The sequence below is a fragment of the Ovis canadensis genome, chromosome 17 (assembly GCF_042477335.2).
Source record: "Ovis canadensis isolate MfBH-ARS-UI-01 breed Bighorn chromosome 17, ARS-UI_OviCan_v2, whole genome shotgun sequence".
In the NCBI taxonomy this organism is placed as follows: domain Eukaryota; kingdom Metazoa; phylum Chordata; class Mammalia; order Artiodactyla; family Bovidae; genus Ovis; species Ovis canadensis.
This window is the reverse complement of record NC_091261.1, coordinates 46,559,352-46,575,365: the sequence shown is the minus strand read 5'-3', so window position 1 is coordinate 46,575,365 and position 16,014 is coordinate 46,559,352. Positions and strand designations below refer to the sequence as shown.

Sequence of the window (16,014 nt, the reverse complement as noted above, 5' to 3'; positions counted from 1 at the left end):
CTATTTCTCACTTCCACTGTATAATCATAAGGGATTTGATTTAGGTCATACCTGAATGGTCTAGCGGTTTTCCCTACTTTCTTCAATTTGAGTCTGAATTTGGTAGTAAGGAGTTCATGATCTGAGCCGCAGTCAGATCCCAGTCTTGTTTTTGCTGACTGTATAGAGCTTCTCCATCTTTGGCTGCAAAGAATATAATCAATCTAATTTTGGTGTTGACCATCTGGTGATGTCCATGTGTAGAGTCTTCTCTTGTGTTGTTGGAAGAGGGTGTTTGCTATGCCAGTGCATTTTCTCAGCAAAGCTCTATTAGTCTTTGCCCTATAGCTGTGAAAAGAAGAGAGGTGAAAAGCAAAGGAGAAAAGGAAAGATATAAACATCTGAATGCAGAGTTCCAGAGAATAGCAAGAAGAGATAAGAAAGCCTTCTTCAGTGATCAATGCAAAAAAATAGAGGAAGAGTCCAAAAGTCCTCTTCTGTGTATTCTTGACACCTCCTCTTAATATCTTCTGCTTCTGTTAGGTCCATACCATTTCTGTCCTTTATCGAGCCCATCTTTGCATGAAATATTCCCTTGGTATCTCTAATTTTCTTGAGGAGATCCCTAGTCTTTCCCATTCTGTTGTTTTCCTCTATTTTTTTGCATTGATCACTGAAGAAGGCTTTCTTATCTCTTCTTGCTATTCTCTGGAACTCTGCATTCAGATGTTTATATTTTGTATACTATCATGTAAGAATTGAATCGCCAGTCTATGTCTGACGCAGGATACAGCATGCTTGGGGCTGGTGCATGGGGATGACCCAGAGAGATGTTATGGGGAGGGAGGTGGGAGGGGGTTTCATGTTTGGGAACGCATATAAGAATTAAAGATTTTAAAATCTAAAAAATAAAAAAAATAAATTAAAAAAAAAGAATACACAGAAGAACTGTACAAAAAAGATCTTCACGACCCAGATAATCATGATGATGTGATTACTAATCTAGAGCCAGACATCTTGGAATATGAAGTCAAGTGGGCCTTAGAAATCATCATTATGAGCAAAGCTAGTGGAGGTGATGGAATTCCAGTTGAGCTGTTTCAAATCCTGAAAGATGATACTGTGGAAGTGCTGCACTCAATATGCCAGCAAATTTGGAAAACTCAGCAGTGGCCACAGGACTGGAAAAGGTCACTTTTCATTCCAAATCCAAAGAAAGGCAATGCCAAGAATGCTCAAACTAACACACAATTGCACTCATCTCACATGCTAGTAAAGGAATGCTCAAAATTCTCCCAGCCAGGCTTCAGCAATACATGCACCATGAACTCCCTGATGTTCCAGCTGGTTTTAGAAAAGGCAGAGGAACCAGAGATCAAACTGCCAACATCTGCTGGATCATGGAAAAAGCAAGAGAGTTCCAGAAAAACATCTATTTCTGCTTTCTTGACTATGCCAAAGCCTTTGGCTATGTGGATCACGATAAACTGTGGAAAATTCTGAAAGAGATGGGAATACCAGACCACCTAACCTGCCTCTTGAGAAATCTGTATGCAGGGCAGGAAGCAACAGTTAGAACTGGACATGGAACAACAGACTGGTTCCAAATAGGAAAAGGAGTACGTCAAGGCTGTATATTGTCACCATGCTTATTTAACTTCTATGCAGAGTACGTCATGAGAAACGCTGGGCTGGAAGAAACACAAGCTGGAATCAAGATTGCCAGGAGAAATATCAATAACCTCAGATATGCAGATGACACCACCCTTATGGCAGAAAGTGTAGAGGAACTAAAAAGCCTCTTGATGAAAGTGAAAGAGAAGAGTGAAAATGGTAGCTTAAAGCTCAACATTCAGAAAACGAAGATCATGGCATCTGGTCCCATCACTTCATAGGAAATAGTTGGGGAAACAGTAGAAACTGTGTCAGACTTTATTTTGGGGGGCTCCAAAATCACTGCAGATGGTGACTGCAGCCATGAAATTAAAAGACGCTTACTCCTGGGAAGAAAAGTTATGACCAACCTAGACTACATATTCAAAAGCAGAGACATTACTTTGCCAACTAAGGTCCGTCTAGTCAAGGCTATGGTTTTTCCTGTGGTTATGTATGGATGTGAGAGTTGGACTGTGAAGAAACCTGAGTGCCAAAGAATTGATGCGTTTGAACTGTGGTGTTGGAGAAGACTCTTGAGGGTCCCTTGGACTGCAAGGAGATCCTATCAGTCCATTCTGAGGGAGATCAACCCTGGGATTTTTTTGGAAGGAATGATGCTAATGCTGAAACTCCAGTACTTTGGCTACCTCATGGGAAGAGTTGACTCATTGGAAAAGACTCTGATGCTGGGAGGGATTGGGGGCAGGAGGAGAAGGGGACGACCGAGGATGAGATGGCTGGATGGCATCACTGACTCGATGGACGTGAGTCTGAGTGAACTCCGAGAGATGGTGATGGACAGGGAGGCCTGGCATGCTGCGATTCATGGGGTCAAAAAGAGTCGGACATGACTGAGTGACTGAACTGAACTGAATCGAAGTTTATTAGCCTGTAAATTTTTGTTGTTGTTATATCCTCATCTGGTTTTATCAGGGTGATGCTGACGTTCTAAAATATGCTGAGTGGTTTCCTGTGCTTAAGTTTTTTTTAAAAGGATTTGGAAGAATAAGCATTATATCTTCTGTGAATAGTTTGTAGAATTTGACAGTGAACCAGTTTGGTCTGTAGTTTTTGTTTGTTGACAGACTATGGATTACTGTTTCAGTCCCCTTGCTAGTAATTAATCTAATTCAGATTTTGTATTTCTTCATGATTTAATCTCAGAAGATTGTTTATCTTCCAAAGGATAATTTAGGAAATTGCCCCTTTCTTTTAGGTTGCCCATTTTCAAAATAGTCTCTTATTATCCTTTGTATTTCTGAGGTTTCAGTTGTAGTTTCCACTTTTCATTTATGATTTTATTTGATTCCCCTCCCTTTTTCCCTTGGTCAGTCTAGCTAAAGGTTTGTCCATTTTGTGCACTTTTTCATACAACTAGTTTTCATCATAGTTTCATTGATCCTTCTTCCTTTTTTTGGTCTTGATTGTGCTCATTTTCATTCTAACCGATAATATTTCCTTCCTTTTACTAATTTGAGGCTTTCTTTGTTCTTTTATTCCTAGTTCCTCTCTATGTGAAGTTAGGTTATTTATTTGAGATTTTGCTAGTTTATTGAGGTAGACCTGTGTTGCTATGAACTTTCCTCTTAGACTTGCTTTTCTGCACCCCATAGATATTTGGGGTTCTGTTTTCATTTGTATCTAGGAATTTTTTCATTCTCCTTTAATAAATCTGATGACCAATTAGTTGTTCAAGATCATGTAGTTTAATCATGTTTTGTGGTTTTATCTCTTTTTTTATTGCAATTGATTTCTAGTTTCACACTTTTGTGGTCAGAGAAAATGTGTGATATGACTTTAACCTTCTGGGATTTATTGAGACTTGTTCTGTGATCTAACATGTCACTTCCTATAGAGAATGTTTCATGTGCTCTTGAGAAGAATGTATATTCTACTGCTTTTGAATGAAATGTTCTCTATATGTTTGGTTAATCTGATCTAATTTGTCATTGAATTCTGCTATTTCTCTATTTCTGTCTAGATGATATATGCATTGATTTAAAAACAAAATACACATTTTTAAGGATTTGAAAAACAAGTAAAAAACTATGTCCAGGATAAAAAGAGTCTAGATTTATAGATTTTCCCCCCAATCTGTCACTCTTGTTTACATTGTCAAGTGCCACACCATTTTTTCACTTTAATTACTTTTATTACTCTTCTTCACAGCAACTTTTCTTCTTTATAATAAATAGAATTGTATTGAAGTATAATAAACATAACAAAATTTAATCATGTATCTACATAATTTAATGATTATTAGTAAATTTGCAGAGGTGTACATCAAAACAATTCAGTTTGACATTGTCATCACCACAGAGAGATTTTTTTTCTGTTCATTTGCAGATAATACTTCTCACCTGCTTTGCCAGGAAACAGCCAATCTATATTTTCTACCTCTACAGGCAGATCTTCCATATAAATAGAACCACACAGTACGGGATCTTTTAAGTCTGGTTTCTTTCTATTAACAAAGTATTTTGAAACTCATCCATACTTTATTATATGTGGGTAATGCACTTCTTTTTGTGTCTGAATGGTGTTGCCAGGAGTCCTCGGTGTTTCAGGGCTTATAAAGGCATTACTCCAGTAATTGTCAATGGAGTTCTTCCAGCTTGTCTGTGTCTCCTCTATTTTCTTTTAACATCAGAGGGTGGTATGATTTGAGAGAATAGCACTGAAACACATACATTATCATATGTAAAACAGAAAACCAGTGTGAGTTTGATGTATGACACAAGGCAAACAAAACTTATGCTCTGTGACAACCTGGAGAAATAGGATGGAGAGGGAGGTCGGAGGGGTTTCAGGATGGAGGGCACACGTGTATACCTATGACTGATTCACAATGATGTAAGACAAAAACCATCACAATATTATAAATTAATCATCCTTTAATTAGAATAAATAAACAAGAATTTTTAAAATGCCAATCATTGGATTAGGATCCAAGTTAATTTAGCATGACCTTGTTTAACTGGTTACATCTGTGAATAACATATTTCCCAAATAAGATCATGTTCTAAGGTTCCCAGTGCACTTGGATTTTATGTGATACAATATGCAGCCAGCACACACAGTTTATTTATCATTTATCAGTTGATAGAAATGGAGACATTTCTAGCCCTTGACTGTTATGAATAATACCACTGTGAGTATTTGGGTGTATGTGGTTATGTAAACAAAATTTTAATTTCCTTTGTGTAGATATCTTGGTGTGGAACTGCTGAGTGGTGTGAGAAATTTAAATTTTACTTTAAAACTATAAGTTACAGAAATAGCGTTTAATTGTAAAACGTATCAAACTAGGCAGTATACTCAGCCCCTGGGTGTATTATCTCATTTAATTAATATGAAAACCACATGGAATATCTTCTGTAAAACCACATGGAATAGCTCTGACTAAAGCAAAGTGAATGTTTTACATTCTCTTTAAAAAGGCCCAGGAGTTTATGCTTGCTTCATTTTCAAATGACCTCACATGGATAGTTACCTGATTAAGATAAGCTTGGGGAATACCAGGAGGTTTTTGTATCTGTCTAAGCATCCTGGTTGTTGTTTAGTCACAAAGTTGTATACTCTTTTGTGACTCCTTGGACTGTAGCCTGCCAGGCTCCTCTGTCCATGGCATTTCCCAGGGAAAAGTACTGGAGTAGGTTGCCATTTCCTTCTCCAGGGGATCTTCTTAACCCAGGTCTCCTGCTTGGTGGCAGATTCTTTGCCACTGAGCAACCAGGGAAGTCCCAATCTTCCCAGAGCCCATCAGAAAAATTAATGAAAGTTTTTTTTTTTTTAAAGGAGCTTGATTACACAGTCTGGACCACAATATACAGCCCAGGTAATCTAATTAATACTTCTGTTCTAACACCTTATGCATGGGTTCCAACTATGAAAAATAATTAATCTTATATGATGACATCTTATGCTGAAGTTCTAAGATGTCCATTTTTTTACATAACCTGCCTATCATTTCAGCATCATGATTTCTATCTACATATGATATCTTCATGTTTAAAAGTATTGATAGAGAATGAATGCAAATAAGAATTTTTTATATGTTTATTATACCAAAAACTCACTGCCGTTTATGTCTCTCTTATAATAATAAAGTATTTTACTTATTTTATTCCCAAGTTCACTGTACTTATTAGATTGATTAAAGTTACAATTCAAATGTCAAGAGATAGATTTAAGGTGACGCAGACAGGTGGAAAAGAGCAATTTGATAAACATTTGAAAATTGAAATAATGTCCAATAGCAGAGTCTTTTTCAAATTGTCAAAGATTCATAGTCACAAAGGTAATCTTAATTAACCTGATGGAAAAAGTTAAATTATAAATCTTTTCTATGTTAGATTCCCAGCCAGACAAACCTGTGTGTTCCTCTGATGGCACATGACCTACACATGACCTCTTAGCTCCAAAGTCCTCAGCTTTATCTCTGCTTTCTTTTCCCAACAGACCTCAATGTTTTTTCACTTGGCATTTTTATTTGACTCAACATCATTTCTCTTCTTAGATTATGAATTGCTTTTATATTGTAAAAATGCCTTATCGATTCTCTGTACTTACGAATGATGTTTACATGAACACCCTTTAAATCATCTCACAGATTTTTCCTTCCAATCACATGTATTCCTTAAGCCAATATACTACCTGTTAGCTGCTGGGACAAGTAGTGCCAAAATAGAACTCAACATAGGCAACTTTTTACAGATGAAAGTCAATCAATGCTCAATCATAAACAAATATAGGAGCTGCCATATGATCTTTATTTTCTGGAAAATTATGTGTTTTTTTAAGAACTTCAAAAATTGAAATAATCCATTTTTTATTAGTTGTAAAAATACATTGAACAGTAATGGTATGTTTCATCAGGCAGAAAATCTACTGAACAAAACCAATGATGTTGGGTTCCCCTTCAACACATTCTGAAAAATTACATTACAGGGCTGTCAAACACAAATTCCAACCAAAAAGTCATGTTTGTACAGAAGCAACAATCTGAAGGACAAAGCGAATGTCACCTTACCCTAGAATCTCCAAAGGTCGTGCTTCCTGTGATTTAACTGTAGTTTTTCAGGGATGAATCAGCGTTCTTCGTAATTTTACCCTCCTATGAAAACAATGCAGAAACAATTGCTTGCGCCACATAATTGGTAATTCAATAGAAAATATAGAACTAGGAGATTTTACCATTTTCTATAATGACAATTAAATCTAAATCTGAACTATCTTCTTTTCAATGAAAAATATAAACTATCTAGAGTAATTGATTTCTAAAAGTTGACTTGAAAGGAGAGAGTGTATACATTTTGAATTCCACTTTTAAATGTGCCACCTTGCCAGAGAGCTGCTTCAAGCATCTAGGAAACTGTGGTAAGCTTTGCTTTGCTTCATGATTTGTTTTTATATTCTGAGGGAGGATAAGACTGAGACACAGGGCATCTAGTATTCCTATTTCCACCCCAGGTTCACTATTGGTACCAAGTTCATTGTTTATTCATCCTCCTCCATTATATTTAGTCTTTGGATGCTGATCTGTGATGCTTGTTTGAGTTAGACTTCTGTCTGCTCTTTCCTGCATGAGATTGTGTTGCATAAAATTGGTTTGAATTACCTAAAATTCACTCAAATCCTCTATAGCCAATCTCATGATTGCCTATTACTTATAAACTTAGATTCATAAAGCAATGAAAAAATATATATTTTCAGCACTTTAAGGCAGGGATTTTTATGCATTTTATTCTCTTCTTTATTCACAACACATAGAAAAGTGCCTGGCGCATGGATACTTGCCTATTAGGTTGGGGCAAAAGTAATTGCAGTTTTGAACCATGAATTTCAAATCATTATAAGTGGGCTCAAACACATCTTTATTAACCAAAATAAGAACCATTACAATCAATATATTTTTACCAATGAGAAATGTTTGCTTATTCCTGTAGCATAAAAATCCATGCTTCAGGATTTGATGAACTCTTGGAAAGCATTTCCTGCTGCCTGCTGGTTGTGGAAGCATATTCCCTGTAAAAAGTTGTTGAGATGCTTGAAGAAGTGGTAGTCAGTTGGCAAAAGGTCAGGTGAATATGGCAGATGAGGCAAAATTTCATAGCCCAATTCATTCAAATTTTAAAAATATATATATTTAATTGAAGAGTAATTGCTTTATAATATTGTGTTGGTTTCTCCATACATCAACATAAATCAGTCATAGGTAAACATATGTTCAATTTTTGAAGTGCTAATTGTGCAATGTGCAGTTAGGTGTTGTCATGGATAATAAGGCCCATTCTGTTGGCCAATGTCAGCCACAGGCATTGCAGCTCTAGGTGCATCTCATCAATTTGCCGAGCATACTTAGATGTAATGGTTTCACCAGGATTCAGGAAGCTGTAGTGGATCAGACCAGCAGCAGATCATTAGTGACTGTAAAAGCAGAGACATTACTTTGCCAACAAAGGTCTGTCTAGTCAAGGCTATGGTTTTTCCAGTAGTCATGTATGGATGTGAGAGTTGGACTGTGAAGAAAGCTGGGCACCGAAGAATTGATGCTTTTGAACTGTGGTGTTGGAGAAGACTCTTGAGAGTCCCTTGGACTGCAAGGAGATCCAACCAGTCCATTCTAAAGGAGATCAGTCTTGGGTGTTCTTTGGAAAGACTGATGCTAAAGCTGAAACTCCAATACTTTGTCTACCTCATGTGAAGTGTTGACTCATTGGAAAAGATTCTGATGCTGGGAGGGATTGAAGGCAGGAGGAGAAGCAGATGACAGAGGATGAGGTGGCTGGATGGAATCACCTACTCTATGGACGTGAGTCTGAGTGAATTCCGGGAGTTGGTGATGGACAGGGAGGCCTGGCGTGCTGCAATTCATGGGGTCGCAAAGAGTCGGACACGACTGAGTGACTGATCTGAACTGAACTATGCTTAAATATACTTCTGCCAAACAAGACCTATGTAAGATTTACCCAATAATATCCAATTCTTGCCTCAGCTATATTTGGCCTTGTCCATAGTAGCCCAACTGCATTGCAGGCAGATTTTTTACCATCTAAGCCACCAGGTAAGCTCAACTAGTGATAGTAGCCCAACATCATTTGTTATGAACCTAATAGGAGAAAATTACTTTCTAAGGTAAAATACTAGTTTCAAAAGCATGAAAGACACTAAAGTTTCAAAACATTGACTTAAAACTTGTAATTGAAGAAAACAAGATAAATCTCACAAGGGAAATTCTTCGTGAAGACTTAAGGTATACTTCTAGCAAGAGGCATGAATTGATCTTTTTTTAATTAGCATTTAATCTTAGGGTTTACCATAAGAGAGTAATTTGAAAACAAAAATAATTCACTTTAATATTACAGGAACTAAAATCAGTGTGAACTGTTTTTTCTAGAAATGGAATAATGGCTTTTGTGTGTATTTATTCATTCTATCCGTGTCCTTTATGTCATTGATCAGTTCAGTTCAGTTACTCAGTCGTGTCCGACTCTTTGCGACCCAATGGACTGCAGCACGCCAGACTTTCCTATCCATCACCAACTCCCAGAGCTTGCTCAAACTCATGTCCATCGAGTCAGTGATGCCATCCAAACATCTCATCTTCTGTCATCGCCTTCTCCTGCCTTCAATCTTTCCCAGTATCTGTCTTCTCCAATGACAATAATGAGCATGTGTTTTAAAAATTGAGACATTTTTCAGAGAAGAATATATAAAAGGAGGTCTGTGATAAGTAACTCTACAAACTAAAGACCATGCATGCATACTGTGCCTTGGAATTTTCCATGGATAAATACTGGTTTAGCTTAATCAATATTTTCTTAGCTTAATAAGGTCTTCATTTTATCTGTCTAGGGAGATTTTATGATTCCTCTTTCCAGTGCTGATGGCTTTGCCTCAGTCATAATTATTTCTTATCTGAAAGTGAAGTGAGCAAAGCAAACCAAGAAAATGCTTACCAAAGCAATTTATACTGATTCCCCCTGTTCTCCTTCAGAAACCTCAAGACTTTTCCTCTTCCTCTTATTTGGTCAAGTCTCTCAAACCTGAATATGGTTTGAAATTAACCTTATCTCTCATTTTTCTTTTATCTCTCCTTTTTTTACCTACTTTGAGCATTATTTTTTAAAAAAACTGTTGACAAAAACAGGTATTGTCAATAATTATTTATATTACTATTTGTGAGAGGTTCATTCTCATGCTAACTCATTTCATTTTCATCAGATCAATGTATACTTTCCATCTTACAGAAGGAAACTAGAATAAGAAACTGACTTTATTTCAAATCACTAATTTAGTAAGTGAAGCTGGACTTGAATGCACCCAGAATTTGAACTCTTCCATCCTTCTGATTATAAGAGTTAGCACACTGTCCAGTGTAAAAGAAGAGATTAAATCTATGGTTGAGTAAATGATTACATAGGTGTGCTGCTGCTGCTAAGTCACTTCAGTCATGTCCAACTCTGTACGACCCCACAAACGGCAGCTCACTAGGCTCCCCCACCCCTGGGATTCTCCAGGCAACAATACTGGAGTGGGTTGCCATTTTCTTCTCCAGTGCATGAAAAGTGAAAAGTGAAAGTGAAGTTGGTCAGTCATGTCCGACTCTTCACGACCCCATGGACTGTACCCTACCAGGCTCCTCTGCCCATAGGATTTCCCAGGCAAGAGTACTGGAGTGGGTTGCCATTGCCTTCTCCTACATAGGTGTATGGTTCTGTAAATATTTATGAACTTGGTATTTTTTTTCAATAAAGCATGCCACGTCTTTATATTGCATATATTTGCAGAAATCCATTAAATATGTAAGTGATCAATGTTAGTGTATATTGGAACCAGAAGAATAAGTAAATAGAAACTCTCAAAAAAATTTCAACACAAAATACTTTGTCATTTTTATTATTAATTTGTTTTCTGTATTGTGCCTTTATCACATGTGACTCAAGTGATAAAGAATCTTCCTTCAATGCAGAGACCTGGGTTGGATCCCTGTGTCGGGAAGATCCCCTGGAGAAGGAAATGGCAACCCTCTCCAGTATCTTGCCTGGAAAATTCCATGGTGTTGACTGGTACTTTATGGTAACATTTACTAGGCCATTCACATGGAACAACTAAGGAATAACTTGCTAAGGAACAACTTTATCTGATGAAATATATGCTTACTCTGATTTTATTTTGCTTGATTCATTTATGCTAGTTGCACTTACAATAGCACTATTTAATTTAAAGAAATATAGGTATACCTTAGAGATGTTGCAGGTTAGATTCCAGATCACTGCAATAAAATGAATCCCACAATAAAGTGAGTCACATGAATTTGGGGGGTTCTCACTAAATATAAAAGTTATATTTACACTAATAGCCTAAGTGCAGTAACATTATGTCTAAAAACAAATGTGCATACCTAATTTAAAAAGCACTTTGCTGGGATTTCCCTGGTGATCCAGTGGTTAGGAAGCCACCTTGCAATGCAGAGGACACAGGTGTGATCCCTGGTCAGGGAACTAAGATCCCACATGCCGTAGAGCAACTGACTCTGTGAGCCACAGCTGCTGAGCCCTCACACCACGACTAGAGAGTCCAGGTGCTGCAACAAAAGGCCCCACATAATGTAACAAAGACCCCGAATGCAGCAACTAACACTTGAGGCTGCCCAATTGTTTAATTAATTAATTAAAACAAGAAAAAATACTTTTAGCCTTTGCTAAAAATGCTAACCATCATCTGAGCATCCAGTGTGTCATAATAAAATTGCTGGTGGAGGCTGTTGCCTTGATGTTGGTGGCTGCTGGATGATCAAGGTGGTGGTTGCTGAAGATTGGGTGGCTGTGGAAATTTTATAAAATAGAGCAGCTTGTCCTTCTCCTTGGCCACAGTATCCTTGTATTGCTAAAACTTTGATGCCAAGTCTTTCATGTCAGCCTGGGGGAACTTCATCTCATCCAACCCTTGCTGGTTAGCCAGTGCACCTTGCTCTGCACATGATTATGAACTTCTCAGAAATACGCTTGAACACCTCAGGGTGGCAGGGCTATTGCCAATGAAGGTGGTGGACTTTTATACCCCCTGGGGTGGGAGGTCACAGACAGCTGCTTTCACATAGTTGGGGATTTACTTGACAAAAATGCCCACAGTTCTTTCTTTTTACTTTATCATTTTAGATTGAAGTATAGTTGATGTACAGTGTTTCAGGTATACAGCAAAGTGAATCGTACACAAACACACACACACACATATATTCTTTTTAGATTATTTTACATTATAGGTTATTACAAGATACTAGATATAGTTTCCTGTAAGTCCTTGTTGCTAATCTATTTTGTGTATTGTAGTATTTGTTAACCCCAAATTCCTAATTTACCCCTCCTCTCCTTTCCCCTTTGTAACCATAAGTCTGTTTTCTATCCCTATAAGTCTGTTTTGAAAATAATAGCTGCTGTTCTTGTTTTGGAGTTGATTAGTTGCCTGCCCACCTGCATGGACATGCCTCCCCTGAACCTAGCAGCCAAGGTCAGACAGTAACCATGGTGGGAGTCACAGGTGGCCATTGAGTTCTTAGAATGGAACATCTGGTGAGTGAGCTAGGGCACCTTGAGGACCCGGTTGTGCTGACTGCCCGTGCTGGTCAGTGGGGTGAAGACAGGCTAGAAGAAATACAGGCAAGGGAAGAGCACCATGCTCATATCTGGCTGTCACAGATCAGCACTGAGCTGACGTGGGAAGCACAAGTGGTGTGGTCAGCTTTAGATTCCTGTAGCAGATGGCCCTCATTATCAATGCAAGAGATCTCGTTTGTGTTTTCTAAGAGCTGATGGAATGAGAGAGTGCACTGTAGGGCTCTACCATCAGTGACACCTTGGGCAAGTTCTGCTGACAGATGAGTGCAACAAATATGATAATGAAAAAGGTGGAAATATTGAGAAAATTGCCAAAGTCTGACACAGAGACTGACATCTGAGACAATGTTGTTGGGAAAATGGTTGATGCCACAAACCTTCAACGTGTACCAAACAAACAAAGTCTGAGAAACTCAACATGAAGCCCAGGGTAGGGGCCATGCATGTAGCGTGTATTACATAAGCCAACAGAGAAAATGAAAAAACAATATTGTTTATTCGATTATGCAAGTTTTGTAAATTCTGCTAACTCTGTATTTACTTCACAAAGGCAAGTTACTAAAATATGACTACATTTAAGAACAGAAAAAGGACTTCCCTGGTGGTCCAGTGGTTAAGAATCCGCCGTGCAATGCAGGGGACATGGGTTCAATCCCTGAACTGGGAGGATCCCACATGCCAAGAAGCAACTAAGCCTGAGTACCACAACTACCAAGCCCATGCTCTGCAGCAAAAAAAGCCACCACAATGAGAAGCCTGTGCACGGCAACTGGAGGGTAGCTCCACCTCCCTGCAAATAGAGAAAAGCTGTGAGCTCCAACAAAGACCTGGCATGGCCAAAATACATAAATAATTTTTTAAAAAGAATAGGAAAAGACATAAAATATTAGAGAAAAATAATGAGCATATAGAATTATAATGAATTCAGATTACTTTGCCGTCATCTTTAGAATTAATCTTAGCTCAGAGAACCCAGCTGAATACTGTAGGTGATGTTCCATGGGTTTGTTCTATAAATCAATGATGATGAATGTTAGTCATTATTAAGATTATACCTAAGGGGAAATTGGCTCTATACAAAATATGTTGAATAAATATACTTTTTATTGTTTTAAATTAAAAAACAATATTAATGATATATAGTGTAATTTTGCTAATGATCTTCTATTGTCAATGTTTTACCTCAATCAGCCAGGTATTGATCCCAATGAACATGAATAAGGTCTAGTAACATACACAAATTGGATTATGAGAGGCTAGGTTTAAGATAAAACAGAGTAATGGAAAGTAGGAAATCCATTTAGGAGACTGAACTGTTACAGAATAAGAACTACTGTTGTGCTTCAAAACTTTAATAGAATCAGCTATGTGATGTAAGCATGCATGATCATATTAGATGATCTCTTGAGGACAGCTGTATTCTGTAACTACAGAAAAGCAAATAACTGTTCCATAGTATAGAAAATAATGTGTAATCAAAAACGTTTTTTTTATTTGAGGTGTACTAGTTGCTCAGTCATGTCTGGTTCTTTGCAACCCCGTGGACTGTAGCTCACCAGGCTCCTCTGTCCATGGAATTCTCTAGGCTAGAATACTGGAGTGGGTTGCCATTTTCTTCTCCATTTCTTTGAGGAAAGTAATATAAAACACCATAAAGACTGCATATGAAAATGGAATCAGCTATAAGTAGAAAAACTAGAAAGTAAGGTGTCTGTATATAAATTTAAGTCAGACACTGTTGTCAAGTGTCTGTTTGTTCTATTTACGGCAAAACAATAAATAAAGGATTAAGACTAGTTGTTAATCCATTAAGGTAAAGTTACATGTAAAATCAGATTAGGCTGTGTTTTCTTTATTGGCATTTGGCATTTTACTTTATTGTTTTTATCTGTCATTTTAGGTCATGAAGTAAGGATATTCTTACCATCAGATCCTATTACTCTTTATTCTTACAACTGCTAGTCCTATATTCTCTTAATCCTAGTTGGCAATCATGTTACTAGTTAGTCCAATTCTTTGCTAAAGATCAAATAATCTTTGTACTAAATATTCCTTTCTTCAAACTACTATGTGATTTCTGTTACTGAATGGACTCTGACTGTTACAAAAATGGAGCTTCTTTGTTATCAATGAAATCATCACCCAAGGCCAGTCTTAGAATTTTAGCATGAAGGATTTCATCTCACTATAAGTTGTTAGGCTATTATTCCACAAAAGTTCTTTAAAATACTGAAACAAAATTAAATACAAACAGTTTTTTATACGGCATGGTTACATTACAAACATCTCCTTAAATTAGACTACAAGTAAATAATATAATAATACATTTATTATACAATTTTTGCTTATATGAACTTCACTGAGATGTGAATTGCATATGGTAAACCACATATGTTTACCATTAAAAATGTGATGAAATTTTAAAATCACATACTTCTATAAAATCACCACCACCAGAATCAAAATAAAGAACATTTCTATTATGCCTAAAAGATCCCGTATTCCTCATTAGAGTTCATCATTCCCTCTGTCCTCAATCATAAGCAACTACAACTTGTATTTTGGTCACTGTAGATTAGTTGGCATTCTCTAAAATTCTTTATATATCTAAAATTTTTTCAGTCAGTGTAGTGGTTTTGACATTCATTTCTGTTGTTGTTTGTTTCAGAGGTTTGTTGCTTTTTATTGTTGTGTATTGGTGGCTCAGTGGTAAAGAATTCGCCTGCCAGTGCAGAAGTCTCAGACTCAGACTCCAGTTTGGGAAGATCCCCCGGAGAAGGCAATGGCAACCCACTCCAGTATTCTTAGCTGGGAAATCCCGCAGACACAAGAGCCTATCAGGCTAGAGTCCATGGGGTTACAAAAGAGTCTAACATGACTTAATGACTAAAACAGCAACAACAACATTTGTTGGGTATTATTTAATTGTATGGAGATGTCATAGTTTATTTAATCTATTCATCAATCCATACACACAAGATTTTTTTCCAAGCTGGGCTATTAGAAGAAATCTGTGAACATTCATGTGTAAGTCTTTGCTTGGAATTTTCTTATTTCCCTTGTGTAAATAACTAGATATAAAATTATTGGATTATATGGTAGGTGTTTTTTGAACATTTTAAGAAATTTCTAAATCAATTTCTAAAATCATGTGTAATTTACACTCTAATCAATATACAAGACTTTTGTAGTGCTCCACATTTGCATCAAGTCTTTGCTCTGCCAGACTTTTAAAATTTTCATCAAAAGTAGGTTTTTGCACTTTAATAAATTGCTTAAAGGCAAAATATTTTCAACATCATTACTTAGGAAATGAAAATTATAACTATATCAAGAAACAACTATCAAAAGTTCATCAATGAATTGATTTAGCACCTTTGTTGAAAACTGACCATATCAGCAGGTCTGTTATGGACTTCACTTTGTTCTATCAATGCCTTTTGACAAATTCCACAGTCTTGATCAGGGTCAGCAAATCATAACCCTCAAGGAAATTGGGGCCGCTGCTGCCAATTTTTATAACATTCTATTACAGCTAAGCAATCCTATTTGTTTAGATAATTATCTATGCAACTTTCATTCTACAGTGGCAGAACTCTACCATAGTAATTGTGAAAAGATAATATATAGAGACTGCAAATGCTAAAGTATTCACTATCTGCTCCCTTTCAGAGAAAACCTGTGAACCCAGGGTTTTGATGACTATAAATTTATATTCTAAAATTGAGTATTACTTTTCCTCCCAAGTTTGTTCATTTAT

At 36.9% G+C, this 16,014-nt stretch overlaps 1 pseudogene; it reads right to left on the bottom strand.

The window, feature by feature from the left end:
* Positions 1-11,433: 11,433 nt before the first annotated feature.
* Positions 11,434-16,014, bottom strand: part of LOC138422281 (tubulin beta chain-like) — an 87,295-nt pseudogene continuing 82,714 nt past the window's right edge.